Genomic DNA, 13797 nt, shown 5'->3' with positions numbered 1-13797 from the left:
GACTGCGGAGACTCAAGGCACCCTCCCCCTCCCCCTTTCACAGAGTGGTGGAGCGGAAAAGCCTCGAACTGGGAACAAAAGCAAGGAACTTGACTAAGGTGAGACAGCCGGGGTACGTGCTTTAAGACTCCTCCCCTCCCCCCAGCAGCAGTTAGTGTGAAAAAGTAAATGCAGATCCCTGGGCCCCGGCAGGCAGATTCAGATTCCTCAGGTCTGTGACTGCTGCGTTTCTCACCTCTCCTGGGCTGGGACTGAGAAGACCTTGGAGAATCCCGAGGTCCTCAATGGTTCAACATCTGTTCCTTAAAGTTGCCCCTGGTGTCTGAATCCTAGGTCCCCTAGCTCCAGTAGCAAACTCTTGCTGCCTCCACTGTCAGAAACCAAGGGTGATCAATGATGGGAAGGGTCAGTGGATGTCAAGAAAGTTACGAGGGGATCCTTTTAAGATGACTGAGGCAAGAAGACTCCAAGCATGTAAATACCACCAGGGACCAATAACTGCAACCTACTGATTGTTTAGATAGGGAAACCCAGTCTCAGAGAGTCATTTCCTCACATTCACACAGCTAATAATTTGACCCGAATCCCTGCTTCTTCAGACACTTAGCTTTCACCATGCATTTTGCCTCTTGTGCTAGCTAGATGGTTGTCATGGTTTTAAAATATGTTTGCAAGCTCTTTACCACTTCTCTCAAAAGATGGAGTCTGATCCCCTTCCCTTTTAATGTGGGCTGGACTTAGTGTCTGGCTTCTAATGAATAGAAGGTGGTGGAAGCGATAGGATGTACCTCTCAAACCTAGGTCATAAAAAGGAGACATTCCTCCTGTCTCTTTCTTACTGTCTCAGGACACCCACCCTTGGAACGCAGCCACCATGTTGTGAGGAAGCCCAAGCCACATGGGAGAGGTGACATGAAGTGGTCTGGCCGATATCTCCAGCTAGGCTCTCAGGCAACAGCCTGCCTCAACCACCAGCTAGGTGGTGAACTGAGACAATTCCGGCCCCCAGCCTTTGAGTCTTTCAGCCAACGTTCCAGATGAGGAGCAGAGACAAGCCAACCCCACCGTACCCTGTCTGAATCTCTCTCCCACAGAAATTGGGAGATAAGAAGTGATCATTGTTGTTTTTAAGCCGGTAGGTTTTGAGATACTTTGTTACACAGCATTAGATAATGAATACTGTGGGTTTCCTGCAATGATAAATAATGAAATAGATAGATTTGGGGTATTCATTCAAACAGTAAGTACTTACTGAGCACCTTTTATGTGCCTGACCCTGTACTAGGCACTGGGGATACAGTGGTGAATAAGAGGGACATGGTCTTTGCCCTAGTAGGGCTATGGTCTACTAGTAGAGGAGATGTTTAAACATGTTTCCAGTAAAGTGCTTTGCCAGACGCTTAGTACAGGAAGGTACGGGAGTGCTTACCCCGGGCAACTTTCTGGTCAGGTGGGTTGTCGGGGAAAGAAGAAATGAGTTGGCCAGAAGGCCAGCATGGTCTTGGCTAGAGAGTTTTCTGGGGGATGTTCTTAGAAGTGGGAAGGGATAGGTGTCAGTCCAGGTGGGAGGGGCATGCAAATAAGTTAGAAAATGGAGAAACTGGAAAGGGAGTTGTCTAACTCAATCTCACTTTAACTGAAAGCCCAGAAAGGACAAGTGTCTTGCCTGGTGTCACACAGCTTGTAAACTGGGCCTAGATACTGTGTCCTGCATCAAATCCTCTCATGATTCCCCCACACTAATGCCCAGAGAGGGAAACCTTGGGTAACTCCTTATTTGGCTCAAAGCTCTTATGGACCTGATCTGTCTTCACAAAAACGCCGGAAGAGGTTAGGAGGAGTTAATTCCCAATTTACAGATGAAGAAATGATGCACAGGGAAGCTAGGCAACTTAAGTACTTAGTTCAGAAGCTGGCACATCAGATCTTCTAGGTACCAGGGACTTTGATGATGACAAGGATGGTGATGATAATGCCTAGCCCATCTCATATATCACTGTTGTGATCGTCAAACTCTGGACTAATGTTCTGGAAACCGACACACAGTGTCTTAATGCCACTACTAACGTTGGTATTTATCTACTCCAACTCATTTTCTATTCTTTTTTTTTTTTCCGGCACGTGGGCCTCTCATTGTTGTGGCCTCTCCTATTGTGGAGCACAGGCTCCGGACGCGCAGACTCAGCGGCCATGGCTCACGGGCCCAGCCGCTCTGCAGCATGTGGGATCTTCCCAGACCGGGGCACGAACCCGTATCCCCTGCATCAGCAGGCGGACTCTCAACCACTGTGCCACCAGGGAAGCCCATCATTTACTATTCTTGTGACACTGAAGCTAGAGTAAAATTTCTGGAGAGGTTGATGTAGCTTGTGTCCTGGGCTCACCCCTTGGCTGGAGAAGGGCAGGGCAACTTCATTAGCTGTCCCCAAAAGACTGCAGGTGGTGGTGACAGGGGGCTGCCCTAAATGAAAATGGGGTGCTGTTGGTAAAAGAGGGACGTGGAAGCACACAGCTGTAGATGTGTTCATGAAAGGTACATACTCTTCGTTTGCACTGTCCAGTGTGGTAGCCAGAAGTCATGTGGCTATTTAAATTTAATCAGCATTAAATAAAATTTAAAATTCAGTTCCTCAGTCACACTAGCCACATTTCAAGTACTCAGTAGCCACAGACCGTTTGTGGCTACTGTACTGAGCAGCACAGATTATAGAACATTTCCATCATTGCTGAAATTTCTACTAGACAGTACTGCTCTAGGATTCTTACTTGGAATTCAGCTCTTTTTATTTTCTTCTTTTTTTTTTGGTGAATATGGAAATAGCAAAAAAGATGAGTCAGAATCTTCATCCATTTATTCAATAAACATATACTAAATGTCTACTCTGAATCATACGTTATTGTACACACCAGGATGCCTGGGGGGGATCATGGAGATCTCTTGGTCCAGTGGATCTCACATGAGAAGCATCCAGGGAGCTCTTTAAAGTACTGATACCTCACCCTACCTGGCAGAGATTCTGGTGAAATTGCTTTGGGATGGGGCTTGCACACCCATAGGTTGGAACAGCTCCCGGGCTGATGCTAACGTGTAGCTGGGCTTGAGAACCATTGTAATCTGGTCAGACCAGTGAAGTGAGCTGCTTGAGATAACCTGAAAACCTGAATCAGCATGGGTCCCATGACCTCCATTCTGGGCTTCTTACAACAGAATCAAAGTTCTCCATGCATTTGGCATCTGTCTGAATTGAATGAACAATTCTTAGAGAAGAAGAAGTCTGCTCTTCCTTAGTCCAAAGGGAATCCGATTCACTTCCAATAAAGTGCCAATAGAACTCTGGTTTTCAAATGCTTCTTTTACAAATTGTTTTGAGTGTTTTGTGCCTGGAACTGTATCGCTCAGCCAAGTTGGTGAAACCCCTTATAAAAATAGCGCCCTTTCCCGAGCACCTAGGGTAGGTCAGTTCATTTAATCCCCAGGACACTCTTGTAAGGTAGGTTTTGCTAATATCAGTTTACAGATCTGCAAATTAAGATGCAAAAAGACTGAGGATTATAAATTGTCCTACTTGGCACAGCTGGGATTCCCACTCCGGAGTTGGTGTCCTTTCCGCTTCCCCACCCTGAGCCTCCCCCGTAGCCAAGAGTGCAGGGCAGCTGGCAGACAGTTGTGTACTGCTCCGCATCGCATAGGAAAGAAAGCTTTGTGCAGGTGAGATGCAGTCCTTTGTGTGTCAGGGGAAGCCCCTGAGCTAATGGGACCCAGACACTGTACTCAGAGAGGGTACTGGGGCCTGGAGGGAAGAAGATTCAGGAATAGGACAGGAGAGGGGATTTGGAGTGGAGTTCTCATTTTTGTTGATGGTTGTGCCTAGATTCCTTTTATCCAGGGATTTGGAGAAAGCAGCCTAGAGCAATGTTACGCCTGGAGCAGTTAGCTCTTAGACACCTAGCAATTATGGTGCCTGCTTGGTGTCAGCATTACCTGTTCTTGGCCAGGATTCCTGGAGGTTGGCAGAGTGTCTGTGTCACCGTGTATCTTTGCAATCTGAGTCCCTGCCTGATACTTCCTGGGCAGCCTGGCCTGGCCTCCGGGGTGGGGGTGGGGTGCTGAGGAGGGGCAGGACTATTGTGTCCATTCCAAAGAACTCTAACAGAGGGGGAGATAGGGCTCCCCTGCCGTTCGCTGGGGGCCACCTGGTAAAGTAATAGGAGATCCAGGCCTTGGAGAGCAGCAAGGGCTGGACTCGGAATGGATCAGCGTTTGTCTGCGTGGCATTCAGCGGGTCTATGTGGGAGCGAAGCCACGACTGGCCGTAGAAAGAGCATAGGCTATCACAGCCGGAAGGGCCCTTCTTGGTCAGGTTTCATTTCATAGTTGGGAAACTGAGGCTCAGAGAGGTGACAGGACTTGTTCAAAATGATACAACATGCTATTGGCAGGGATCACACCTGCATTCAGGTCTCCCCCCTGGTCCAATATGCCTTCCCTGATGTCTTCTCTAGCAGGGGAGAAGCTGGTGGTAGATGAACCCTTGAAAGCTTTTCAGTGAAAAGGGATAGAGATGGTCTTCTCACATCTGCTTCCCGCTCTGGCCGAGCTGTGTGTGTCAGCGGGTGGGTGTGGGCAGGGTGTGTATTTAGGAAGGCTCTGTTCAATCTGGAGGACTGGGTGATGGCCCTTCTCATTTTCCAAGCAAATCATACTCATCCAGACTTGCATCCCTCCTTTGTTAGGAAACTGGCATTTCCTTTGACTTATTTCTCCAGGTACTGTGGCAGGTATTTGGCTACTGGCAGGTTATCGAGTTGGTCAGCTGGGAATGGCTGGACTGTGGTAGTTGCTCCCAAGCAGTGGCCAAGGCTCTGGCTGTCCCTGAAAGAATCAAAGGCCAAGCTCAGGGGCTTCCCTGGTGGCGCAGTGGTTGGGAGTCCGCCTGCTGATGCAGGGGATGCAGGGGACGCAGGGGACGCGGGTTCGTGCCCCGGTCCGGGAAGATCCCACATGCTGCGGAGTGGCTGGGCCCGTGAGCCATGGCAGCTGAGCCTGCGCGTCCGGAGCCTGTGCTCCGCAGCGGGAGAGGCCACAACAGTGAGAGGCCCGCGTACCAAAAAAAAAAAAAAAAAAGGCCAAGCTCAGCCTCCCTGCTCACTGGAAGGACCCAGGACTTGGTGACAGGGAGAAACAGATCCTGTTCTGAGATACGGGTGCATCCTGAGGACTGAATTAAAACCATTTACAAGTGGCAGGACTATAGGTCCATGAGGTGGGCTAGGTTTATTTCTTGAGCCTTGGCTTCCAGGCAAGACTTCACTTTAGTTCAACAACTTCTGAGCGCCTACTGTGTGCATGGCATAGCCTGAGATGCTATAGGCAATGTAAAGATACGCAAGACATCACTGTGGCCCTCTGGGTTGTATCTAGGAAGATGTGACCCTAAAATTTACTGAGTACTTACCATGTGCCAGGTGCTCTACACAGAGTATTTTATCTAATCTTGACCATAACCTTGCAAATTAGGATTCTAAGTTCCATTTTCAGATGAGAAAATGGCCTCAGAGAAGCTAAATGACTGTTTCTGGGTCCTAGCCAGTGGGTGGCTGAGCCAGGTTTCAGAGCTTCTGCCCTTTCTGCTGTTCCAGGAGGCCACCAGCTAACCACCACACCTGGCAGAGTCAGGCCAGTGCCCCAGCACAGGCTCAAACGAGGTGTCTGAAGAGCATAGTGGAGGGAGAGATTCGCTTAATATGGGCAGCCATGTTTGGTTTTGGGCACTGTTGGCGCTTGGGGCCGCACCATTCTTTATTGTGAAGAGCTGTCCTGTGCACTGTAGGACGTTTAGCAACATCCAAGGCCCCTACCCGCTAGAAGCTAGTAGCAAGTTCCCACTGGTGACAATCACTGCCAGTTGGGAACCACTGGTTTTAGGTAAGCAGTGGCCTCCTACCTGGACCTAGAAGGATCTTGTTAAGACAAGTATTTTGGCAATGAAGAAAGGAGGAAAAAAATCATTTAATTAGTGTTTTCCTGCTTGACAAAGAGCGTCCACTCAGATTTCCCTCTTCCCACTGGCCCTGTGGCTCACTCTTGTCGTATGCAAAGCAAAGGACAGTCACGGGACTGTCAGTGCAGGGACCTCAGTGCAGGCTGGGGGCTTCTCATTGATGGAGCGGGTCCTCTAGAACCAGCTCCTTCCTGGCCTCAGTTAGTTCAGCCTGCTTTTCTTCCTATGGCCCCTACTCCCCTTCCAAGGTGCTGTTAGGGAATCTTATTTCATCATCACACCCCACCACCAAGTACAAACACCCACACTTATTTGGGGAGTGGCTCTGTGTTAAGGGCGTTATAATCCTCAGTTCATTTAGTCCTCACAGCACCCCTAGAGGAAGGTGTTTCTATTATTTGCATTCTACCAGGGGAACAGAGGCTAGAAGAGGGGAAAAAAACGTGTCCAAGTTGACCCCTCTGCTAAGTGGCAGAGTTGGGGCTGTGGTAGTGAGGAGTGGCTAGAATGCCCTTCCCCATACAAGCCCAGAATGGAGGTCAGACCCATGCTGATTCAGGTTTTCAGGTTATCTCAAGCAGCTCACTTCACTGGTCTGACCAGATTACAACCATGGTTCTCAAGCCCAGCTACACGTTAGCATCAGTTGTGCAGATGAAGGGGATCCTCCCCCCAGTGAAGGGCAATTATCGGGCTTGTATGGCATTTGGCTGTCAGGGAGGGCTGCCTGTGAACAGGGCAGAACGCCCGGTCAGGCTGCAAGACAAATGGGTGGCATATGTGCTCCAGATCAGCACACAACGGGCTTGTTATTTTGCATCTGTCAGCAATGAAATAACACTCTATTATTATTGCAGGAGGCAGAGAATAAATAACACAACATTTGGGGCTGGGTTCTGAGGTAGCTTTTTCCTTCATGCTCATCCCTTCTCTTTGGGGTAATGGTCCCTTTGGGACCATTAGTTCCAAAGCTTGAGGGTTTTAGTCCCACAGAGTCAGACCAGCAGGTGCCAACGGGCCCTAAACGAATCCTCTTAAGGAATCTTGAATTTTATGTTCTGTCCAGCTCACGAAGGACCCTTGTTCCATCTCTTGGTGCTGCAAGGAGACAGGGAGTGAGTGACGGGACAGCTGAGGCATCCCTGGAGATGAGAGAGAAGGATGGCCTGGCCTGTTCTCATCTGTCACAGGCAGAGCTATGTTAGAGACCACGTAGACTGTCAAGTTCCAAGGTTTCAACTGAGTCAGGACTAAGGTAGCATCTTGGTAGCGTTTGATGGAAGTGCTAAAGCAGTGCTTCGCACACTTGAGTGTGCATTAGAACCTGAGGGCTCCTAACAGCACAAGTGGCTGGCCCCCACCCCCAGAGTTTCTGATTCAGCAGGTCTGGGTGAGGTCTGAGAATCTGCATCGAGTTCCCAGGTGACACCCCGGTGGTCCAGGACTTCACTCTGAGAATCACTGTGCTAAAGTATACTTTTCAAAAAGCTGAAAGTAGCTCTCATACATATGTAAAATGAATTTGTGTTAAAGATTTATTTATTTAATTAATGAGAGAACTAGGAAGTTGTTAAAACCAGTTAAGGGGAAAATTTGAACAGAACTATATAATCAGTAATACTGAAACGAATTTGCCAATGGATGTAAATCTAGTTAATATGCTATAGGGCAATGAACTGGAATGGGGTTATTTTTTTCTAAAAGCCAATGTATCTCTACTGGAAAAAATTAATTTGCATTTCTATGGCCAAGAAACATTTGCATTGCTCTCAGTTTTTCTACAAGTAAACTTTTATCCTTACAGGGTTGTAAAATAGCCAAGGCCATAGAAAGACAACTGTAAATGTGCACCCTTGTGGAATTAGATAATCTCCAGAGAGCCCCTCGATCATTTGGAGGGCTTGTAGAAACAGCTGGCTGGGGGCCGCCCCCAGAGTTTCTGCCAGGGTTGAGGAGGGGTTTGAAGCTCTGACTTCTTAAAAAGACTTTCGGCCAATCTTCCTGTTCTTTGCCCCACCTTCACCCTCACTGCCAGAGGTGTCTGGTGCCTAAAGTTTGGGGCGAGCTACGTTCCTTCATTCCCTAGCACTATTTTAGTATTTAATTTGCTCTGCTGGCTAAGCCATTTGCTAATTGGCCGTTTACTTTCCGGCTTCCAGAGTTTTGTTGCTATCGTTTCCTCTCCTGTTGCCGTGTCATCATGGGTTTATGATCCCCCCCCCCTTTAAAAATCCACATCCCTTTTTGTCATTTTTGTAGAGTTTCAGAAGGAAGTGGCGCACGCTACATCCATTATCTTGCCTCGTGAGCCCCATCACAGCACTCTGAGACGTGTCGTGGCCTGATTATCATTGTGCCTGTTTTATAATTGAGGAAACACACACACAATTGACTTGACCAAGAATCTACTTTTTCAGAACACATTCCATATTCCAGGCTTTTTCCACAAGAAAGATAGTTCTAGCATGTTCTGGTGTTCCAAAGCACTTTCACTGCGTTTCTTTTATTGGCGTCTCATCACAGTCCAATGAGGCAGGCAAGGAAGTTGCTAGAGTCTCCTTTTTATGGCTGTGAAGATTGAGATTGGAAAGGGTTAGGGACTTGCCCAAGATCATTAGCTTAATGTGCTTGGAGCCCACTGTTGACAAGTTCACGTTCAGGGCCCTTTCTCCTGCTGACTCTGGGACAGCTTTAAAGGCATCTTCAGGTGATAAGACACCCAGTTACTCCACATATATTTATTGAGTGCCTGCCGTGCACCTGAAACCACACTAGGTGCTGGGCATGTCATGGAACAAGATGACTGGGAGTAGCGGATGCCAACGGTGCCACCCACATCCCCGGAGCGCATCTCAGAGGTGACCTGCAGACAGCTCCTGTACATGCTCGTGGCCTCCAGCCTCTCTCTGCCAGAGATGCCAGGGAGTTAAGATCCTAGGAGTGACCCTCGACTAATCAAGGGTGGGAGTTGGTGGATAAACCCCTGAGCTTCCTTGTCCTGCAGAGGGATACTTTTGAGGCACATTTTATATCTCTATGAGGGACACCCAGGACTGGGCCTCAGTCGCCCACAGCTTTACCCCCCTCATTAACAAACTATGGCTTTCCTTCTTTGCTGTCACTTCCCCATTTGCTCACCTATACTTCCTGGGATCACTCCCTCAATAAGCAACCTGCTCTCAAATCCTTATCTTAGCGTCTGCTTTGGGGGGAACCCAAACTAAGACCTCGGGCTTCTAAAATCCTTTCGATTTGCAACTGATGGCCCTGTTCCCTGCCCCTCTCCTCCTTCCCTGGGGATGCGGTCACCCCTTCCCGCAGTGGTATAAGCTGCATGAAGGAAGGGACGTCAGTTGTGCTGTTCACTGCTGTATCTCGGGTGCTTAAAATACTGCCTGGCATGTGGCACATGCTCAAAAAATATTTGTTGATTCAGTGAATAATGATTATTGCTACACTGATGAATGGAGAGAGGAGTCCGAGAAACTGGAATGGAATGATCTGGGGGTAAATAACAGCAAAGTCTGTCTCCTTTTTGTATTTTATAAGTACTCTTAATATCCTGAAGATTTCATGCTTGGCCACTGTCTCCTCCAGACTGGGGGAAGGAGGAAGGAGGTGAGAACCCGAGCTGTGTCTGTGGCAGGCAGCGCTTGGCAGGAGGGGGAGGGTGCCTGTGAGGCTGGGCTCAGAGAAGCGGCTGTGAGTCACTAGTTCAGACTCAGAGGCAGCTGAAAGTGAGAGCGTCAGCATTGCCAGGGACTGTGCCCAGGAAGAAGCTAGATCTGCCCTTCGTTGGTTCTGTGCAGAATTCCTGTGAAGATGAGAAGCTGAAGCAGGACCTCAGCTCCCACTGAGGGCTGGTCTATGCTAATTTTCAGCAACAGTGTCAGGAGCTCATAGACTGAATAAGATCTTGTATCAAGTCCCTGAGTTTTGAATGAAGGATGTGCTTTTTGAGCTCTTTTCCCCCCTGAGGCCATCTGATGGCTGTTGGGTAAAATTCAGACTCAGACTGAGAAGTTGTTTTTTTCTAAGAGTTTATTCCAGGCCAGTAATTCTCTTCTTTGGCCTCTGATGTCACTTTTTGGCAGTTCCTGGTTCTAGAGCCTTAGCGTCTTGGTTAATCCATAGCTACTGGGAAAGATGCCTTACGGGTGTGTAGACTGGCTTTCCAAAGTGATGTGCTCAGTAGTGTTGGTGAGAAAGAATATCTTGGATTTGCATAAAGTTTTACATTTTGCAAAGTACTTTCCCCAGACATTACTTCCTTTAATTAGCATCTCTAATATTTGCCCATTACAATCACCTAAAACATCGCCTATCTAGGAATAGATCTAACAAAACATATGCAAGACCTCATCACTGGACACATCATATCATTATTGAAAGAAATTACAGAAAACCTAAATAAATGGAGGGCTAGACCATGTTCATAGATTGGAAGGCTTAATACTGCAAAGAGGTCAGTTCTTTCCAAATTCATCTTTAGATTCAATGCAATCCCAATCGATATACTAGCAGGTTTTACATTGTGGAAATAGACACGCTGATTCTAAAATTCATATGGAAATTCAAATGGCCAAGAAGAGTAAAGATAATCTTGAAGAAAAAGAAAGCTGGAGGGCTTCCCTAGTGGCACAGTGGTTGAGAGTCCGCCTGCCGATGCAGGGGACACGGGTTCGTGCCCCGGTCCGGGAAGATCCCACATGTGGAGCGGCTGGGCCCGTGAGCTGTGGCCACTGAGCCTGCGCGTCTGGAGCAAAAAAAAAAGAAAGCTGGAAGATGTATGCCAGCAGGATCAGAGGTATGATAAATCTGTAGTACTTAGGACAGTGTGGTATTCCTGCCTCTACTCCATTTTGTTTTAAGATGTCCTTGTTTGTATGGTTCTGAAAGCTGTGATGGGGAGTGTGGGAAGCATAGAAGTCCCGGTGGGCATCTCTGCTTCCTTTCAGTTGTCTAAACCAGGCTGCAGTAAGCCTTTCCATAGGGTTTATGCTACACAACAACCATCACTCATGACTCAGGGCCACTACTGGAGATTCAGGCAATCCATTCTCCACCTGGGAGCAAAGCACCCCTTTGCTTAAAACTCTGTGATGGTTTCCCATTGGAGTAAGGACAGCCTCAGTTTCTTAACTGGACTTAAAATAACCCTTCACATTCTGGCCCCTGCCTGCCTTTCCAGCTTGACTTTCGTCCATACTCACCAACCCTTTCGGACGCCTTCAGTTCCTTAGCTACGCACAGACTGCAGTCCTAGGTTCTGGCCATTAGCATATCCTTCTGCCTGATGCATTCTTCTTCCTCCTGATCCGCCCCCCACCCCCCGCCCTTTTTGGCCCACTCCTACTTACCTTCCATGTTTGGGTTTAAACTCTGGCTCTTTGGGGAGCATGGATCTTTGCCTCCTTAGACTGGGTGCAGCCTCCTTGTCACACACACAATGCACCCATTGCTTCTCCCTCTTCAAAGCCCTCTGAACCCTTGTTCAGTGTCTCTCCTTCCAGCAACATGAGAACAGGGCCAGTGTCTGTCTTGTTCACCACCATGTCTCCTGCTCCTAAAACAGTGCCTGGCACTGAGGAGATGCTTAATCCATATATATCAAACACAAAAATAAATATGTGAATGTATAAATTAAAAATCCATACTTGAAAGGCTGTCTTTGTAAAATCGAACCTCTTGACAAACTTCACAGTTGGGCAAACATCACCGGTTTATGACACGTTGGTGCCACGAGTGAAACTCTAAAAGTGCTGGTTAGTGCCATTCCAGAGTTACCAAAGCCTGCCCTCTTTGCCTATATGCTTGTCAGACCGGGTCAGAGAGTGTGGCTAGAACATGGCTAACCATCTCCACCCCTGGAGAAATAAAGCCAGTGTGCATTGGTGGTGTCATCTTTGTGGGTGAAGGACAGGGCGTGGACCCATTCTCTTTGGTAAGCAGGAGAGTGACGTTTTCTGAAAACCAGAGGTTCTGTCTTGTTGGTTGGTTATAGCAGGAAGCCATCCTGCTGGGCTAGACCAGCAGTGCTGTGGATGCCAGGCTGTGTCCAATGGGGATGCTTTAAAGTCCCTGGAAGGTTATAATGACGCCTGTAAGTCACCCCAGGACTTTATCTTACCGTTAGTGACCGTGTAGCAGCCTCTCCTTACTTTAGGATGGACACGTCTGACTGTTGATCACGGGAGCCTGGGGAACCACCATGTCCTCAGGTCCCATCTCAGTGTATGATGTGTTTTTCAGATGAACAAATGTATAGTTGAATGTATGTATAGATGTATAAATGAATGTATAGTTGGTGTGAACGTCAGCTCACAAACTCAGATGTTCAAAAATATTAAACTTCTTTGTATTAAGTCATCTTGGGTTTATCCCACGTGTTGAACTGGTGGGAAGTTAAGTTTCAGTGATAACTGGGTCTTCCCCACAGTGTCCCACCTTCTCCAGGTTACACGAAGACCTTGAAACCTTAAGCTCTAAAGCCTCATCTGAAATACTCTGCTTGTCCTGAGTCCCACTGGCTACTCTGGGACCCCTATGTCCCTGTTGCATGTTCCTTTAGGCCCTTGCTGTGTCTGTGCCACATTTGGGGCAAGGGACTCTTGAGAAGACTTGAAGCCTTGGTGTCTGGGGCTCAGCACCCCTAGGTGCACCAGATAGCTGGCTATCCCTTCAGATCTTGCTGGAAAGCAATGCATGGCTCCCCAGTGCAGGCTGGAAGATTCTCTCTTGCTACTCTTACTCCACTCTGAGGACACACCTCTTCACTACATTTCCGTAGCTCTTGTCTCTCCCCTCCCCAACCCCCCACCTCCCAAAAATGTAAAGGAGTCATTGATTTGCAGCTTCCTTGCTTTCTGCTCAGCAAAATCCAGAAAGTAAGCCATTCCAAAGGGCCTGGCGACTGGCTCGAAATCAGAGGAAGGACAAAGCGGAGAGCAAACCCGAGCTATAATCTGTTGTAGACGGAATCACGAGATGTTACTGTTAACAGTGATATCTTAAAAAAGAGACTCCTCTTTATAGTAACTGAACTGCCTTTGGGACATGCTCAGTAGTACTGCATCTCAGCGCTGGAGAAGGGAGAAGTGGAACCCTGCGGTCATTTAAGTAACTTCTGCATTTCGGTAACAAGTACAAATTCCACAGATGCATAGTTAAGCAAGAAAGGTATTTTTCCTTGTTCAGTTTTTTTTTGATCTCCCCCTCGCTCCCATTTTGGGATTGATATCCTCCTATGCAAAGCAGATCAACATACCTCTATTCTTGCAGATTTCCTCTGGCTTTGAGTCATGCAGGGGTGAGACAGTTGGAAACGGTATGATTTTGAGAGGAAGCTGGCTTTTCCGAAGGCTTCGGTTTGGGGTGAGCCTTAACTGCACCTGGATTTCTTGCAGTTTCTTACAAAGAAACTTCCTTTTGAGAGTCAAAATGTTTCAACTAAAGTTATTTTCAACCAGAGGGAAATGTTTGAGAGCTCAGCCTTTGTTAGCCCAAAGAACATTGTTTCATCCATAGTGATTGAAATAGTAATTTCCTTTGGGAAGCCTTTGCCATTGAAACAAACTTTGATTTTGGAAGCAAATATTTTGACTTTAAAGATGGCATCCAACAGTTACAACTCGTTCTAATAGCTCCCCAGCCGTTTATTGTAGTGCTGTGACAGTAAGGTTCTTTGAGTTTGAACAAGGAAACTTGCTTGGCTGATGTTAAGAGGAGGTGTAGTTCAGTGGTGGGGAGCAGACCCCTCACAGCCAGGCTGCCTGGGTCTGCAGTCCTCACTGTG

The sequence above is a fragment of the Aethalodelphis obliquidens genome, unplaced genomic scaffold (assembly GCF_003676395.1).
Source record: "Aethalodelphis obliquidens isolate GAN/ISIS:26980383/991018 unplaced genomic scaffold, ASM367639v1 scaffold21, whole genome shotgun sequence".
NCBI lineage: Eukaryota > Metazoa > Chordata > Mammalia > Artiodactyla > Delphinidae > Aethalodelphis > Aethalodelphis obliquidens.
Note: the sequence above shows the minus strand (reverse complement) of the source record.